Source organism: Elephas maximus, chromosome 15, assembly GCF_024166365.1.
Source record: "Elephas maximus indicus isolate mEleMax1 chromosome 15, mEleMax1 primary haplotype, whole genome shotgun sequence".
In the NCBI taxonomy this organism is placed as follows: Eukaryota; Metazoa; Chordata; class Mammalia; order Proboscidea; family Elephantidae; genus Elephas; species Elephas maximus.
This window is the reverse complement of record NC_064833.1, coordinates 59088635-59108603: the sequence shown is the minus strand read 5'-3', so window position 1 is coordinate 59108603 and position 19969 is coordinate 59088635.

Below are 19969 nucleotides of genomic sequence, written 5' to 3'. Positions count from 1 at the left end.
TAAGAAAGCGAATATATCTCATTCAATAAAACTGTCTAATATTTTACTTTAATAATATAAACATTTGTATTATGGTTGGGAACCAGAATAAGTGTTTTTTATGGGTTGTTATTGTTAAACTTTCCAACATTCGATGAAATGGCTGTTCTTATTAACTTTTCACAGATGAGGAACATGATTTGTAAAGAGTACTTTAATGAATTGCCCAAGTTTGTGTAGTAATTGCACAGGCAGTAACAGAGCTGTTTATTTTCTTATTTCTTCAAGCCTATCATACAGACAGGGCACAAATCATGAGCGTATATGTCAATTAATTTTCACAAAATTAATCCAGCCATTACAAACAAATCAAGAAATAGAATGTGCCCAGAATTTATAATTCCTCTTTATGGTTCCTCTGCATTATTGCCTGCCCCCATCACTAAAGGTTGGCTTTCCTGATTTCTACTACCAGAGATCATCTTTCTTAATCTTTGGTTGATCTTTATATAAATGGAATCATGCAATTCACATTCTTTTGTGTCTGTCTTCTTGTGTTCAGCACAATATCTGTAAACTTCATTCATGTTGTTGGGCGCATCCACAGTGCATTGTCATTGCTGCGTAATATTCTATTTTATGGGTAATGCGATTCATACATTTGTTTGCTGCTGTTGTTAATGGACATTCTGTGGTGTATACATTTGGCTTTTATAAATAATGCTGTTATAAATACTTCGTACACGTCTTTAGCATATACAAGTATAAATTTCATGTGGATACATAACCAGGAGGGGGATTTCTGTCTCATGTGGAATGCTATGGTCAGTTTAAGTAAATAAAATCATTTTCTAAACAGATTGTTCTAATTTACTATCCCACCAAAAGTCATGTATAAAAGTCTCTGTTCTCCACAGCTCTGTGAAAACTTAATATTGCCCGTCTCTTTTGTTTTAGTCTGTCTGGTCAATTAATAGTGATATTTCTTTGTGGTTTTAATTTTGTTTTTTATTGATGATTTAAGAGATTGAGCACTTTATCAAATGCTTTGTTTATTGGCCATTTGTGTGTGTGAAATGCCAGTTCAAAATATTTTTTTTTGTTCCCCTATTTTATTACATTTTCAGACTTTCTGTTTAATTTGTAGGATAACATGAAAATTCTGGATATTAAACACACACACACACACATATATATCCCTGGTGACACAGTGGTTAAGTGCTTGGCTGCTAAGCGAAAGATCGATTGTTCAAACCCATTAGTGGCTCTGCAGGGGAAAAGACCCGGCAATCTGCTCCCATAAAGATTACTGCCTAGGAAAACATGTGGGCAGTTCTACTCTGTCCTATAGGGTCACTATGAGTTGGAATCAAGTTGATGGCACACAATAGCAATAACAACAACATATATGCATTATCTTTTCCAAGAATGTGCAATGCTTTATAACACCCTTAAAGGTGTCTTTTGATGAATAAAAGTTTTTAATTCTAATAATGTCAAATTTAGCAGTTAAGAATTCCAAGCTCATGAAAATATTTCCTGGGTGTTTTCATATGCTGTGCATTTAGGGTAAATTGGAGTTTGGACTTCAGGCCAGATGGCTAGAAAAGTTTCAGCCCGGCAGCCATGGCTGTGCTCCACATAGACCCTCATCCTCCATCAGGCTAGCTCTCTTCAGCAGGTTGCCTGGCCATGTATTCACAATGATTGTAGAAAACTGAGAGAAAAAAGCAGGTAAGTGCAAACACAGTTTCAAGCTTTTACTTATTCATAGTTCACCATTTTCCCATTGGTCCAAAGCAAGCCATAAGATTGGAATTGCGTTTAAGTTGGGAGGAGACTGAAAGTTACAGGACAAAAGATCTGAATGGCGGAGGCACTAATTGGGGCCGTTACTGCACTTGATTTACCCTTTTACACTAATTACTCAGTTCTACCCCAAATGCAATATACACAATATACATTAATTCTCATCCAAGGTACTCAGATAAGTCATCCAATCGTGGCATCAATCTCAAAGTCTCAAATCTCACGAATTCTATGAATATCAGGTCCAGAGGCCAGATGGGTCTCCTTGGAAACTATTTATCCTGATCTGGAAAACTATAAAATTTACAGATAAATTACCTCCTTCTCACACACCTAAATTTGCAATTGTTTTATGGGGTAATTCCAGTAGACACTGGTATCTATAAAGGGGAAAAATTGGAAGCATATAGCACTAGTCTGAAGCATTTCTGAAATCCGGCTAGACAAAAGTTGCCAAGATCCACTACTGTGGGATTGGGGAACATTTATTCAGAATCAACTTGATAGCAGCTGATATGGTTTCCTTTTCATTTTGGGGCGGGGAGGGTGGTTTCTGCTGCCTGAGAATTGCTCCCCAATCCACTGTTCTTCATGGTTCTTGGATCTTCTCTCTGAGATTCATCCCTGTCCTATCATACTCCTTGCCTATTTTAAATAAATCCCTGAAAGGGTGATATTTTGCTTCTCATAGGCAGTTTGAGTGGAGTCCCTGGGCTATGCCCTTGGCTAGTAGCTGAAAGGTTTAGGTTTGAACCCACCAAAAGCAGCCTCTTAAGACAGGCCTGGCAGTCTCTTTCCAAAAGGTCACAGACTTGAAAACCCTGTGGAGCAGTTCTATTTTGCACACATGAGGTTACCATGAGTCAGAAAGACTCTATGGCAACTATTGACAACAACAGGCAGTTTGAGTGGGAGATAGATTTCCTTAATGAATATGGTATTGAGATAGTTTGTAACTGGTTTTACGTCTCCGTAAGGGGCTTGTCTTTACTTGTCTTTGTAAGGCTGTCATTACCTTCAACGGTTGCTGTACATATTTTAAGAAGCTTTTTTAGTTTTTCTTGGGAGAGGCGAGTGTAAATATTCTGATTTAAGCTCATCCATTGTAACCAGAAGTATAAATTCTTCTTGAGCTTTTTTTTTATAATGTCATTCTGAATATGAGATCAAACGTAAAATTCATAATTTCAAATGGACTTATTTGTTATAAGACTAGAAATAAACAGTAGAACCTTTATCATTTTAGCATACAATAGCATTTCAGAAATCTGCACAATTCAAGAGTATCCACGAATAATTTATAATAATAATAAATTTAATGATTTAAAATAATAATAAACATCATAATTTTACAAAAAATGTGTTGATTAAGCATTCTCAAGAATAATTTTCACATATAAGGCTTGTAAGTGAGAATGGTAAACATCTGCCAATATTCTGACTTTGGCTTATGTTAAAAGGGAATGAAAATCTTTAATAATATTGAAAAGAGTATGAGCTAAACTGACTTAGTATGCACCATCCACTGAGCACGGTCTACATGCTTTCCATCAGTGAGCTCACCCAGGGCTTACTTCAACTCCATGGGGCAGTTTCTGTAATTATTTCCACTCTTCAGATGAGGAATATCAGGCACAAAGAGTATGAACTAATTGCTCAAGGTTACCTAGTTGAAGAGTAGCTGTGTAGCTTCCAGCTAGCAATATATTCTCAGGTGTTGCCAACTGTCCGACATTTTTATAAGGGTATATGTCCAAGCCATTCCATCAACAGCCACAGTATGACTTTTGGTCAAACTGATTTTCCAGAATGTGTTTATATGGCTGTATCAAAAAAAAAATTTTTTTTTTTTTTAATCAAGCAGTATTTACATGGATTTGTCAGACAGTATAGTTGTGTGTTCTCTTTTCAGATAGGGCTGACTGTTTCTGTAGAATTGTAGAAATATTTGTAAATAATTTGATCACTGAATATATAGACATTAACTCATTTAAACATAATTGGGGAAAGCTACTATATTTCAGGTGCCTAGCATTTTTCCTGAAAAAAATGAGATATTTATTAAATACATGTTTGTTGAATGTATTTATTAAATATTAAAATTATGCATTTAATAAATGATCAATATTTATCTAGAGATCATAAGTTTGAGTGGAAATTTTTTGGATTACTGGCCTAACCTTTTTAATTAATAGAAGGGTATTTGGGCCATAAGAAGCTAATTAGGTAGATTTATATTAGTTTGGCTAAAGTATAATTTTTTTTATCTCATGTTGTTAGTGTCTTGTTATTAGTTCTTGATATTTAAAACTAGAACATATTCCCATTTCTAAATGTAGACATTGACAGAAAAAAAAAGTGAGAGACAATTATTTAATACTCTAAACTACCACTTACATTGCAAAATATTGACGTAAGTAATAATGACATAGTTATGTGTTTAATTAAACTTTCATATATGATAGAGTTAGTACTGCAAAAGAAAGGCTATTCACTGAATTTGTACTAGGGTTGTTGTTGTTGTTGGGTGCTGTCAAGTCAGTTCTGACTCATAGCAACCCAACGTACAACGAACGGAATCCTGCCCAGTCCTGTGCCATCCTCACAATCCTTGCTATGTTTGAGCCCATTATTGCAGTCACTGTGTCAATCCATCATAGGGTAATGAGTTAAATATTAGAAAAATTTAATTGTAATCTGAATTCATATACTACTGCTTAAAAAATTACAGATTAATTAGTCTGTAGAAATAATAAAAAGGTTGAAGAATATGTGACTATATTTCTAATATTAGACTGAAGAATACATTTCCAAGAAAAACACCAGAGGCAGACATCTAAGAAAAAAAATGTTAGAAATAACTGCATAAAAACCTTTATGTCAAAAAAGCATTAGCAACATTAAAAAGAAAATGGCAAATTGAGATTATTTACATATTTTGACATTTAATATGTCAATAGCCTGATTACTTATTTTAAAAATCCATAAACTCTCTATATGTCAAATTATAAAAAAAAAAAAACACTTCATTACTGTCCTGGGTTTTTTCCTATTACATTGGTCATTTTGTCCGCATCTCCTTTACTGGATCCTCTAAAATTTGAGGAAACTCTGACTCATTCTTGGATCTTTATAACTTATAACTTTTAAAGCAGTTATGAGTTGGAGTCGACTCAATGGCAACAGGTTTAGTTTAAATGGGTACCAATTGTAATCAAGTTGATCCCAACTCATGGCGACTCCGTGCTTATCAGAGTAAAACTCTTCTGCACAGGATTTTCAATGGCTGATTTTTGAAAGTAGATTGACAGGCCTTTTCCAAGATGACTCCTAATGAACCCTACCCTCCATCCTTTTGGTTAGCAGCTGAATGCATTAACAGTTTGCACCTCTCAGCTTTTATTGACTCCCAAGTCCAATACATAAAATGATGTGTATACCCCTTACCATATCATTCATCTGCTCCACTCCTAGGTATTAATCTGAGATAAATGAAATCATATGCCCATCAAAGACTTGTACATGAATGTACATGAATGTTCACAGCATTAGCGAAAAACTGGACACAACCCAAATTTCATCAGCAGGTGAATAGATAAACAAATTGTGGTATATTCATACAATGGAACACTACTCAGTCATCAAAAGCAGTTAATTATTGATATGTAGTACAACACAGATGAATCTCAAAATATTTAGGCAGAGTCAAAGAAGTCAAGCAAAAATGAGAACACATGTATGGTCCCATATATATAAAATTCTGAGAATATAAACTCCTCTATGGTGACAAAAAAACAGATAAATGTCTTTTTTGTTCTATGGAAGACCGAGGTTGAGGAAATGGGAGAAGCTGGAGGAAGAGACTACCAAGGGGCTCAATGATACTTGTGGACATTCATTTTCTTGATTGTAGTGATTGTTTCACAGATACACCCATATGTCAAAGCTTATAAAACTATGTATTTTAATTATGTGCAGTGTATTGTATGGCCATTATATTTCGATAAAAATCATAAATATTTGTGGAAAAAAGTGAGCTACCGCAACACATAGTAACATTTATGACTCGTGGACACATAATGTCTGTAAAAAAAACAATTCCAAAAACACTACATACAGAAAGAATACAAAATTATTGTAAAGCTTAAAACCAAACTGTGATGCATATTTTATGCATATATAAATATCTATCTATATACCTATATTCTCAGATTATTTGCTCAGTCCATCTTCTAAAGGAAGGGACTGTTTCCATTTGGGTGTCACTTTGATGACTAAGGTGTCCCTGACCCACACCATGATATTTTCAATCACTTCATATGCACACAAAAGCTAAACAATGAAAAACAAAGACCAAAAAAAGAATTGATGCATAGGAATTAAGGTGTTGGCAAAAAATATTGAATTTACCATGGACTGCCAGAAGAATCAACAAGTTTGTCTTAGAAGAAGAAATACAGCCAGAATGCTCCTTAGAAGCAATAATAGTGAGACTTCATCTTTCTTACTTTGAACATGTCATCAAGAGAGACCAATCCCTAGAGAAGGACATCATACTTGGTAAAATAGATTATTAGCAAAAAAGAGGAAGGTGCTCAACTAGATGGATTGGGGCAGTGGCTTCAGCAACTAGATGAACTGACACACAGGCTGCAACAATGGGTTCAAACATACCCATTATTGTAACGTTGATGTTTTGTTCTGTTATACATAAGGTCACTATGAGTCAGAGCCAACTTGATGACACCTAACAACAACATATATCTATACCCATATATATGACAAATTTAGGAAGGAAATTATAATCATAATGTTCAAAATAGTAGTTACTTATGAAGAAAGGGCAGATAATAGGATAAGGATTGACTATACAAATGCAAGTTATTGATAATGGCTAGTTCTTGTTTTAGGTAAAGCATTCACAGGTGTTAATTATATTTTTTGCTTTAACTCTTACTAATATGCTACATATATTTGTTATAAATAGTATATTATTCAAAGGATCATAAAAGAGTTCAATATGCAAGTAAAATCAACAATATGTCTCAGCCTATAATAATTACCTCATATCAATGAGTTGCTCTTGGACTTCAAGGGAGTAAGAGATGTGCTGTAAGCATTAGTAATGATGATGACAGTGATAGACCTAATTCCTAAGGGATGGTGTATCATTTGGAAATTGTATTTCAACAAATCATACTAGTGTCATACTACCAGTTAGTCTATGTTAAGATATACATAGGCCTTAAATACATGATTCAGTGAACTTTCAAAGTTTGTTTTGACTTAAAGTTATTGGATTTCAGACACTTCAATCAAATCTGTAATCTTTACATATTTTTATTCTAGCTTTTCTTTGTGTTATCTCATTGAAACATCTTGACTGAAGGATATATTAAAGACATAATAAGAATAGATAAGTAGGAATCAAGTGTTAATGGTCTTTTCAATACTTAACGGTGCAAAACTGTAAATTAATTCGTTCATATTAATTCAAAAAATGCTACCATTGCAGCAACAGGAATTTATTTTTTAATACAAAGACAGGATTGGTCTGCTAAATTATTTAAATTTTACTCTTATTTTGTGTATTTTGATTAAAAATTTCAGAAAAACATTATTTTTATAGTATACAGCAGAATGGAAACATCTGGTGTTTATGCAATTCCTTCTAAATCACAGATGACTAATTATTTTCCATGTGTCAGGAAAAAAACCGATTAATCACCCGTTCTTGTCAGCCTAATGTTCTGCAACTAGGATCAGTTCTTTCAAGTGGTCAGCCTTCTCTGTATATTCTGTAGCTCACCTTAACTACAGAGGTATTTATTTCATGATGAAGAAAAACACAAAAATGTATTATAAAGATTGAAATTTAAAAGGAAAAAATAAACTTAAAACAATTCTGGTTTTAAAATAACTCATGTATTAAAAGTATGAAATATTTTACTCTCACTAAACATTTCTATTCCATCACATGGGGTTGCTATGAGTCAGAATCAAATGAATGGCACTCAACAATAACAACAACAGAAACAAACAATAATTATTAATACATATTAATATTAATCAACCAGTCGCTGTAGAGTCTATTCCAGCTAATGGTGAACCTATGTGTGTCAGAATAGAACTGTGCTCCATAGGGTTTTTGATGGCTGATTTTTCAGAAATAGATCACCAGGCCTTTCTTCTGAGGTGCCTCTAAGTGGGTTTGAATCTGCAATCTTTAAGTTAGCAGCTGAGCACATTAACCGTTTGCACCACCCAGGGACTCTCACATTAATATTATTAGTGATATATTCAGGAGATCGGTGTAATTGAATATTCCTCATAATTAAACAAACAAAAAAGGTTTTTGATTCTGGGACTTAAGAAAGTATATTTGTATATAAATTCAGTATATATTTGTGTATTTGGTTTGAATGATAAAGTTAGATAGATACAAAATTAATATTGTTTATTGCACTGATTCAGTTACCTTAAAGACGTAGTTGTTGAAGCGAGATAGACACTCACTTCCCTTTCAAGGAAATACCTGATACAAGCTGTCAAAGAACTAGTATGGCAGTGCAGTGGTGTTCAGAACCCAGGGTCCTTCTGCCCTTTTGTCTGAGTCGTCTTCAAAGTTTGGCTTTCATATATCATGGACTAAGATGTGTGTTATAGCTCACAACATCACGTGTATATTTTAGCTAACGTAAAGGAGATAAAAGGGGAAGGAAAAAACACAACTCTCTTCATAGGCGTGAATTAGGAATCCCATAGGTAACTTTCTCTCCTATCTCATTGCCTAGAACTTAGTCACAACGCCCCATCTAACAGCTATGGAGACTTGAAAATTTACTCTTTAGCTAAGAGAGTGTGTGCCCAGCTAAAACTTACGGATTTTCTTAATAATGGAAGACAGAGAAAATTTTTGTAAAGAGACAGCTAATTACCACTGCCACAGTGTCCAGGAAAATACCTCTGTGCATAAGCTCACATTTGGCCAAAGGAGTCAACCCCAAATCCTCCCCCAAAACCATATCTAGTTCAGAGTTCAGGGTCTCTGGATCCTTTCCATCAGGTCTGGACGTGGCTTCTTGTGGCCTGAGTCCTCCTCATAAACTAAAAATTAAATAAGGTAACAGCAACGATGGGTGGGATGAAAGGGTGGAATGTAAATCACACAACAGTCACTGGTCATAAACAAGGATAAAATCCTACTCGGCAGAGGCTGTGAACACTGCCTGCTTGGATAGTGGAACACATTCCTTTGTTAGTGCAAAAGATCCCAGTTCTGTTCTTTGCAATGAATGGCTTTCCCCATTGTATTCACTAGCACTTGCGTTTTTCTCTGAACTTTAATTTTATAAAACTGATTAGAAAATAATAATACTAACAGGCCTATAATAAAACTGTCATTTAAATACAGAATGCAGTGTGAGTTATTCTGAACAGAAAGCTCATTAAGGAAGTACTTCTTCCAAATTCCTTGGAAAGACCTATCAAACATAGAGGAAGTAAATAGCTAGTTTCATTCACAGCAGTTACCCCGTATTTGCTGATGTATTACAGTTTTAAGTGCTTGTCTTTTTCTCACCCAAATCAGGCATTATTAACCCCATTTACAGATATATAATAATCAACATACAATAATCAACACCTTTGTATATTAGTAAACATTTACTAAAAATTATATATAGTATAAAAAGTAGCAACGATGTATGAAAGCTTTAAAATGAAAACTATAAAACTTTACTGAAATACATGTAAAGTCATAAGTAAGTGGAAAACTATATATTGGCATGGGAAAACTTTGTAATGAAAGCTATAATAGCTTCCCAAATTAATCAATGTTCAAGCAATCGGAACCTCAAAGGAAGCTTCATGGTGCTGCCCAATCATACTTATAAATTCATCTGGAAGAAAAAATGTATAAGAATACCTGAGGAAATATTTTAAAAATATGGAGGGTATGACTCAATTTCAAGATGTATCATGAATCTTGAAATATAAAACGCATGATAGAGCTGGTGTTGAAAATAAAACAAAATGAGAAATTTTGAATGAGTTCTCTGTGTGTGTGCTTCCATTTGCTGTGGCTAAGGTGACAACTTTTTATCAGTGGGTAAAAATTGGCTTTTAGAAAATTGGCTTTTCTTTAGTTTGAGGAAAAAATAAACAAAATAATTTAACCCTACTAACACCACATAGCCCCCATGCACCTGTCAGTTTGTCGTACGGTGGGGCTTGCATGTTGCTGTGATGCTGGAAGCTATGCCACCAGTATTCAAACACTAGTAGGGTCATCCATGGTAGACAGGTTTTAGCTGAGCTTCTAGACTAAGACAGACTAGGAAGAAGGACCCGGTGGCCTACTTCTGAAAAAAAAACTAGCCAGTGAAAACCTTATGAATAGCGGTGGAATGTTGTCTGATACAGTGCCGGAAGATGAGCCCCTCAGGTTGGAAAGCACTCAAAATATGACTGGGGAAGAGCTGCTTCCTCAAAGTGCAGTCAACCTTAATGACATGGATGGAGTCAAGTTTTCTGGGCCTTCATTTGCTAATGTGGCACAACTCAAAATGAGAAGAATCACCTGTAAACATCCATTAATAATCAGAACATGGAATGTGCAAAGTATGAATCTAGGAAAATTGGAGATTGTCAAAAATGAAATGGAACATATAAACATTGATATCCCAGGCATTAGTGAGCTCAAATGGACTGGTGTTGACCATTTTGAATTAGACAATCATATGGTCTACTATGTCAGGAATGAAAAATTGAAGAGGAATGGTGTTGCATTCATCATCATAAAGAACATTTCAAGATCTATCCTGAAGTACAATGCTGTCAGTCATAGGATAATATCCATATGCCTACAAGGAAGACCAGTTAACCTCAGTGGTGTAGTGGTTAAGTGCTATTGCTGCTAACCAAAAGGTCCGGGAGTGTGAATCCACCAGGCGCTCCTCAGAAACTCTGTGAGGCAGTTCTACTCTGTTCTATAGGGTCACTATGAGTTGGAATTGATTTGATGGCAAAGAGTTTGGTTTTATTTATTTTTTTGGAGTCTTTAACTATCAAAATGACTTCCTAACTTGTCAGACAGCTTCCTGATTTTGGAAACTCTACAGGGCAGTTCCACTCTGTCCTCTAGGGTCACTATGAGTTGGAATCGACTCGACGGCAGTGGGTTGTTGGCTGCATGGATGGCAGCTTCCATGGTGTGACAGAGTCTACTACTATTACTATCAGTACTATGAAACTCTTATAGCACTTGGAGCCATTTTCAGAATTACAGTCAGGGCAGAGTAATTTGGAAGTCAGGAATTGTTCCTGGAAACTCAGTTCTCGTATTTCCATGTGGGTGTACAAAAATATACACATCAAAAACAGGCAAAACACACTCCCATTTAACAATTGATTATTAAAAGGTGGCAGTTCCTCTTCCCTCTGTTGTTTAAACTTGGTAATCCCTAACCCTCTAATCAGGCTGGTTACCACTTATCCTCCTAAATATGCAAGGTGAAGACTTCACTTCTTATTTTCAATCTTCCAACTACGATTTTAATTCATTTATTTATTTTTATCTCTAACAGGCCTTGTGATTGTTGAAGGCAGAGAATGGATCGTAAGCATCTTTTTACTCCAGTACCTAATATCTTATCTGATTCAGAGTACAAGGTGAAAACATTTGCTAATGACTCATAAAATGTATGAATGATTGAGAACCTTAGAGTTCAAACTAGAGAATATCCTCACCATTCATTTAGGATATAAATCTGGCATATTCCTATTCCAGTTGTGCCCAGGATTATCACACCAATTCTAAGGTATTAGTATGATTGAACTGATCTATATCATGACTAGGATTTTGGCTCCATGACTCTATGCATTCACTGATACCCATACAGCACAAGAAATCTTACTATGCCCTAATGGATTTACTACTGTAATTCTTTTCCCCCTTCGAAAATCTATAAAAAATAGATAGATGATTTTAAAGGCTATGGTTTTGAATGAACTGTATGAGTATTGGACTAGTTTTACTACACTTACCCGTTATATCAGTAAAGGAAGATCAATCAGAGCCGTTGTTAAAAGACCTCCAGGCTCTTTTAATTACTTGGTCATTTTAAAGCCTAATATCTTAAAGGAAACCCTGGTGGTGTAGTGGTTAAGAGCTACAGCTGCTAACCAAAAGATCAGCAGTTCAAGCTTACCAGGCACTCCTTGGAAACCCTATGGGGCAGTTCTACTCAGTCTTATAGGGTCGCTGTGAGTTGGAATCAACTTGACAGCAATGGGTTTAATATCTTTTAAAAAAAATGAAGATGCCTTGAAAATAACCACTTGATAATTTCTTAGCAGAATAAATGTTAACAATAATATGTATTAGTAGTGAAGCAAAAAAAAAAAAAAAATAGTCCAATATGTACTTTTGCACATCTTTGCTTCTTTGGAATACACCATAGTGATTAAACAATATTTCATGGCCTGGTAATTTTTGTTCATATTTGTATGGAAACTGACTCTTTTTTAGAGATGTGAGACTAAAAGTTCATCTCACTAGTTATTCTAAGACATTGTACAGTATAGCTGTATATCTGTTGAACCACTCCATGAATGCAGAATAATGGTCTGTGATGTTAAATACTTTCGGTTAAAATCCCATTTTTATGCTTCAAAAAATGTGCTTTGACCCATGCACTCAATGTACTGATTTATCTACTTTGCATCTAGTGAACCTAAAACAGTTGTAAAAAAGTTCTGAAGATGCCAGTGAACGTTGGATAGTGTTTTATGATTTCTATATTAAAAAAGAATTCCCATTACAGAAGAGTTTAAATTGTCCAAACTATAAAAGGATTATTTTTCTAACAAGTGAACTTGTGTTCTGTTCCTTGTGCCCTTCCTGTATTTTATAGACTCTTTTCAGTAATCCCAGATCAGTTTTGCCAGGGCCCAGGCAATTAACTCTTTGGCTGCAGTTCACCTGCCAACTTGGCACCCCATCTCTTATTAGATGCTGGGACCTGAATTTCACCCACCCTAGAGAGGTTTTTGAACTCGGTGCAGTATGATTAATCTGAATTAGATTTTATCTCATTTAAAATTGCTCACTGACACACAGAGTGGGAGAGAGTCATGGGGTTCTTCAGCAGGAAGCCCAGTGTTCATTGTAGAAGATCATTGTTCGAAGCCATTCTTTGTTTCCTAAATTAAAAAAAAAAAAAAAAAGTATATATATATATATATAGTCTAATAAAAAGAAAGGAGCCCAGGGGCATAGTACTACAGCTACCAACCAAAAGGTCAGCAGTTCAAATCCACCAGCCGCTCCTTGGAAACCCTATGTGGCAGTTTTACTCTGTCTTATGGGGTTGAAATGAGTTGGAATCGACTTGGCGGCAATGGGTTTTGTTTGTGTTTGATTAATCAAAGAGTATGTTTCTTCCAAACTATTTCATGTTTCTTATTAAAGTATATAATCAATAACAGAGTTAAGGTTATAAGGACTAATATTCTTCAATGGTATGGAAGAATAAATTGTTTTAAGGCTTTTTCACAATATTCTGAGATTCCCATTTTCTAATATGATCCAACCCAAACCAAACCCAATGCCGTCAGGTTGATTCCGACTCGTAATGACCCTACAGGACAGAGTATAATTGCCCCATAGGGTTTCCAAGACAGCAAATCTTTACGGAAGTGGACTGCTGCACCTTTCTCCCACTGAGTGGCTGGTGGGTACAAACTGCCGGCCTTTTGGTTAGCAGCCGAGAGCTTTAACTACTGCACCACCAGGGCTCCTGTTAGAGACAGTAAGACTCTTCTAAAAGAGAAAACTTACTTTCTAGTGATAAGGATAAGTGAAGTCCCAGCAATGATATTAACCTATATGTTCTCATCTGTCCTAGAGTTCTAAGAATATACAACGGATATGTATTAGTTTTCTAGGGCTGCAGTGACAAATTGCCATAAGGTGGGTAGCTTAAGACAACAGACATTGTTGTCTTACAGTTCTGGAGGCTGGGTGTCCAAATTCTGGGTGTCAGCTGAGCCAGGTTCTCTCTGAATTCTCTAGGGGAAGATCCTTTCATGTCTCTCCTAGCTCCAGTAGCCTCACGCATTCCTCAGCACACAGTTGCATCTTCATGTGCCTTTCCTTGTTTTGTTTTGTTTTTTTATCTCTTCTCCTCTTTATAAGGACACCATGCTGATGGAATTAGGAGCCACCCTACTTCAGTCTAACCTCATGTTACCCTAACTGGTAACACCTTAAAAAACTCTATTTCCAGGCAAGGTCACATTCACAAGTACAGGGTTACAACTTCAACATATCTTTTATGGGGACACAATTCAATCCGTGAAAGGACAGAATTTTTTTTTCTTCTTTGAATCTAGGATATTACTAAGTGATAGTATTGGAAGCAACATGTATGTGTGTTTGTATTTGAAATATTTGTGAATAAAATGAAACTAGATTTTTAAATCACCAGTATTTTAGATTTTTAAAAATATCTTGCTTTTAATATTCATATTAAACACAAAGCCTTTGTGGAAAATATCCCAAACCAGTTGTTCAGTATTTCTGGTTTGCATTCATTCACTAAAGGAGCCCTGGTGGCACAGTGGTTAAAGCTATCGACTGCTAACCGAAAGGTCAGCAGTTTGAAACCACCAGCGGCTCTGCAGGAGAGAGATGTGGCAGTCTGCTTCCGTAGAGATTTACAGCCTCGGAAATCCTATGGGCTCGCTATGAGTCGGAATTGACTTGAAGGCAGTGGGTTTGGTTTATTCTCTAGGTAAAGATACTAATCTCGGTGTGATTGTTAAGGCTATGTGTCAGTTTGGCTGGGCCGTGATTCTCAGTGGTTTGGTAGTTATGATGTAGTCTGGTAGCTGTATGATGGTGTGATCACTTCTATGATGAGAGTTGATATAATGTGATCACCTCCATGACAGAATCTTCTGTGAGTAGCCAATCAGTTGAAACGGAGTTTCCTTGGGGATATGGCCTGCATCGAATATATAAGTGAACTTTCTGGGAAGACTCCTGGGCTTTTGCTCACTCTGCATCCTGCAGCTGGCTCCTGTTTGTCTGACCTCCGGTTCTTGGGACTTGAGCTAGGAGCTTACCTGTGGTCTTGCCTGGTAGTCATGGAATTTATTGGTCTTCGCAACCTGTGAGGGAGAACCCTGCTCTCTGACCTGCTGATCTTGGGTTCACCAGCTCCTGTGGCTACCTGAATTAAGAGAAGCCTCCAGCCTGACCCACAGATTGGTATGTTCCAACCTCTGCAACAGCATGAGCCATTTCCTTCACATAAATCTCTCTCTCTCTATATATTTATATACCTTATTGGTTTTGCTTTTCTAGAGAATCCAGCCTAAGATACTTGATATCAGGAATCAACCTTGAAAGTACTTCTACATAATCTATTAAAAGTCTGTTACAGCAAACCAAGTTCGCCAAATATAATTTTTTAATCCTGATGTATATTCACAACATATAAACAGACTCCTTTCATGCAGTTGAATCTGATTCATGCATTTATCAATATTTTAACTTAGCAACAAGCCAACATTATTATGTAGTATAAGTCAAACACATAAATATATAATCAGATAATTAGCACAAACTTATAAAATATGACCTCAAAATGCATGTATGTTTGAATAAAAATACTACTAACTGATTTAAATTTATTAAAATATATTGACAGCATTATAAAGCAAATAGTTTGTAAATATGTAGTCCAATTCTACTTTTTGAATTTCTTAATTTTATAAGCAAGAACACCTCATCTCAGGAATGCTATAACTTGTCCTCTTTTCCAGAATTAAATAGTGGTTGAGTTGGGATAGTTATTAAAAAGAAAAAAAAGTGTTATCTTATTTCAACCTCATTATTGTCTCCAGCGGACCAGTAGATCAGTTCTCTTTCTAGCAAGATTGAATGGGGAAATATTCCAAAAATAATTTATTGAGTACCTACTCTGTGCAAAGCATGTGTTCAATACTGGGCCAAGCAAAGATAATTGCTTTAGGCAATTCTCTTAAGGAACTTCCCCCAAGAGAGGAAAGATACATGTGCTTTTGATAGCTATAATTGCAGGTATGCCATGATCATTGCCAAAAAGAAAGTGAAATCCACTGTAAAGGATGCCAGAGAAAAATGCTTCGTTATAGCTTGGGATGTGATTTGGAACTTTAATATCTTGATATTTTTCCACAAATTTCATTATTTGTCATTAGACTTTAAGCATGTACATAAATCTAAAATCTGTCAAATAAAATATAAGTACTAACAAGGGAATTTGGAAGATAAGATGGGGTGATCAGTTTTCAGAACTCTAGCAGATAAATATCTTTCTCAAGTTTTATAGTAGCCTGTGGTGGTTCGAGTCTACCAAAAGAACCTCAAAAGAAAGACCTGACCATCTACCTTCAAAACATCAGCCATTGAAAATCCTATGAAGCACAGTTCTCCTCTGACACACATGGAGTTGCCTGGCTTGAATCAACTCCACGGCAATTGATTTGATTTTTGGTTATTCTTCTCTACAAGTCAGAGGCTCAATAATGTTCAGGATGCTTACAATTTATTTTCAGGTGCTATCGAACCCCAGATTATGCTATGTTTGATTTCCTTCATCTCTCTGATACTTCTGTTTGTTCTTATAACTCAGCCAACTGGGCTTATTCTTTTAAAATAAGGTAGCATTGCTTATGCAATTGTCAATAATTTAATCTTGTATCTTATTTTATACAGTTTTAATGTAGTTATCTCAAGAGATTTCTTAAATATTCATTTCATCATTTCTTCAAATACCCTTTTAAACCAGACAAATTTATCCTGAAGTTGGCTCTCAAATTTTAATTAAACCGAGATAAACTTGTATCATCTGCAAAATCCCAATGTAGGAGGAAGTTACACTGATTTTTTTCTTAATTTAGAAGTACTATTTAACATGTCTGAACCTCTACTTATCTAATTGATTAGCATTCTTCCTCAAAGTATAACATTCATCAACAGAAAGCATATTCTACGGGTATTACTATATATCACTCAACTGAGAAAAATGCAATTGTTTTTATTAATTTGATATTGTTTTCAATATGGTGGCAGGTTATAGCATATCTTGTTAACAAACTAACATAGTTATGGATAATATAAGTGCATTTTAGCTATAATTGGTTAAATAGATTCATCTGCATTTAACCAGGTAGAGAATGATAGCCACAGTGAGTTTTGGAATGCATTTTGATGTTATGCTACTATACAATTTTATTGGGTACTTCTAAATACCCTATAAAGGAAATGTTAACCGATTAGGGTCCATGCCCTGGAGCAGTCCAGCCAATGAAACATACTCCAAGTCAGAAAGAGTGAGGAAGTTTATTAAGGAGATGTATACATTTTTTTTTTATACATCACCGGGGACCCAGCAGCAACACAGGCTGTCTCTATGGACTCCCAAAGAGCAATTTTACATTAGAGTTTATACAGAATCTTACAAGGGTTACAACTGTCTCTGTAGACCCCTGCCAGACATTTCTTTTTTAGACTAAAAATATACATATCAGATACCTGGGCTCTGATTTTCCTGTGGAGGTTGTAAGCCACAAGTGATCAGTAGGTTATCTGCATCAGTTTAAAACAAAGTCATTAATATTTGGTCAAAACAAACTCATTAACAGAGGTATATGAAGGAGGAGACAGGCAGAGCAAGGAGAAGAACTTATAGGTTCATCATGGCATTAGTTATGTCAAGCTCTCAGTTGCCCATTCTGAAAAAGGAGAAAACATGTTGGGGAGTATTGGAGTCACAGAAAGATGGCTATTTATTCCTTTTGGTGTCTTTATGTATGGAGTTATCTTTTTGAATAATTAAAATACTAAGTTCCAAAGACTTTTACTTAGTAAGTATATAGTGTCCTAGTTGGAAGGAGGTGTTGTGTTGTTTTGGGCTGTCATTGAGTTGGCCCCTGACTAATGATTACCCCATGCACAGTGGAACAAAATGCTGCCTGGTCCTGTGCCATCAACACGATTGGTTGAGATTTGGACCATTGTGAGCCATAGGGTTTCATTGGCTGATTTTCAGAAGTAGATCGGAAGGCCTTTCTTCCTTGTCTGTCTTAGTCTGGAAGCTCCACTGCAACCTGTTCAGCATCATAGCAACATGCAAGCCTCCACTGACAGGCAGGTGGTTGCTGTGCACGAAGTGCATTGGCCAAGAATGGGACCTGTGATTCCCATGTGTTCAGGTGAGAATTCTACCGCTGATTCACAAAAAATACCCCCTGGAAACAGACAGCAGGTTAAAATTTGGGCAATTAAAAGAGGATTTTCTAAAAGGACTAAATATAAAGGTGTAGACAAGATATAAGGAAACGACATGTGACATCCAAGGACTCCTGGGATGATAATTGTGGCATTATTGTAGACCTAAACTTTTCATAACAAGCCTGGGAGAGAGCATTTTTTTGGACCCTTGGAAGAAGAATTCTTGCTAAGAGAGCTGGCTCGGGACAAGCAGGGTCATTTGGTGTGAAACCAAATGATTGCCTAAGGCAATCCCTCAAGAAGGTAAGGGAATAAATGTTCTAATTTCTTCTCACACAAATAGTTTAAAGGGTCTCCCTATTGATTAAATCCAACAAAGGGCCTGAGTACTTGGATGTCCGTTGATATGATTTATACAAATCATTCTTTTGAGACTGAGAGTAGGGTGGATCTCAAGATATCAGGTACCAGAAGATCTCAAGATATCAGAAGATATCAGACACAGTAGCCCCTAGGGAAGAGCTTCTGGGTCACAAAACAATTCACAGATATTCTTTACCTGGTCAAAATAATTTAAATAAATTAAAAAAAAAATAACAGCAGGGAATAAAAATGCAGGCTAATTTATTCAGAGTAGACAAAAAAAACAAACTGAGTGTCATGGATTGAATTATGTCCCCCCCCAAAATGTGTGTATCAATTGGGCTGGGCCCTGATTCCTGGTACTGTGTGATTTTCCTATATGTTTTAAATCCTGCTTCTATGATGTTAATGAGGGAGGATGGTCAGCAGTTGTGTTAAGGAGGCAGGACTCAATTTACAGGATTGGATTGTGTCTTGAGGCAATCTCTTGAGCTATAAAACGTAGAAGCAAGCAGAGGGACAGAGGACCTCATACCGCAAAGAAAGCAGCACGAGGTCCCTGCACCTGAGAAGCTTCTCCACCAGGGGAAGATAGAGAACAAGGACCTTCCTCCAAAGCCAACAGAGAAAGAAAGCCTTCCCCTGGAGCTGACGCCCTGAATTTGGACTTTAAGCCTACTTTACTGTGAGGAAACAAATTTCTCTTTGTTAAAGCCACCCACTTGTGGTATTTCTGTTATAGCAGCACTAGATAACTAAGACACTGAGACTAACATTAATTTACTCCTGTCTGAAATTCATAAGTTTAGTCCCAAAGTGCGATATACCCATCATTTAGACTCTATTTGGGAATGGATTTGTTTTTAATTTCCTTGGACCAAAATTCAACTGCTGCTGGGTAGGAGAGTACATTGAGGTCCAGTCAGGTCCTAAGGAAATATTTGACTATGTAACTATGCCCGTAGTTACAGTGCCTTCTGAGAGGACTGACTTCTAATAGTACACTCTTTTTTCTTCTCTTGTTACTCAGCTCTTCTTCATAAAAAGTGTGTGTGTGGGTGTCTGTGTGTGTTTGGGGGAGAGGTCTTATTTTTATTACCAAAATTGCTTTATATGCCTTAGGAAAAATTAGGCAATACTGAAAATCCAACCATTTCCTGCATCATGGTATGCCACAAACACTTTTGTATGTATTGTGTATTTTCTAGCTAAACTATTTAAGAATTGAATTGTGTCTAGTATAAAGGCATGTGGCATAGTAAAATTCCTAATAAATACATTGTCACCAGATTAATCTTTAGATATTACAAATCCATCTAAAATAGGAGACTTAAGCTACCCAATATTCGATTCCAAACTACAGACAAGACTGCTGCTCAAATATTCTACATTATACTGAAAAGGAAGACTTTTTTGTTAAATTGGTGTCTAAATGTAAATCACCATATATTGACAAAATAAGAAGTCAGTATTCAAAAGTGTATCATACATCAGACTATGGAACTCAACCTTACATTTGTTTTAGATTCTATC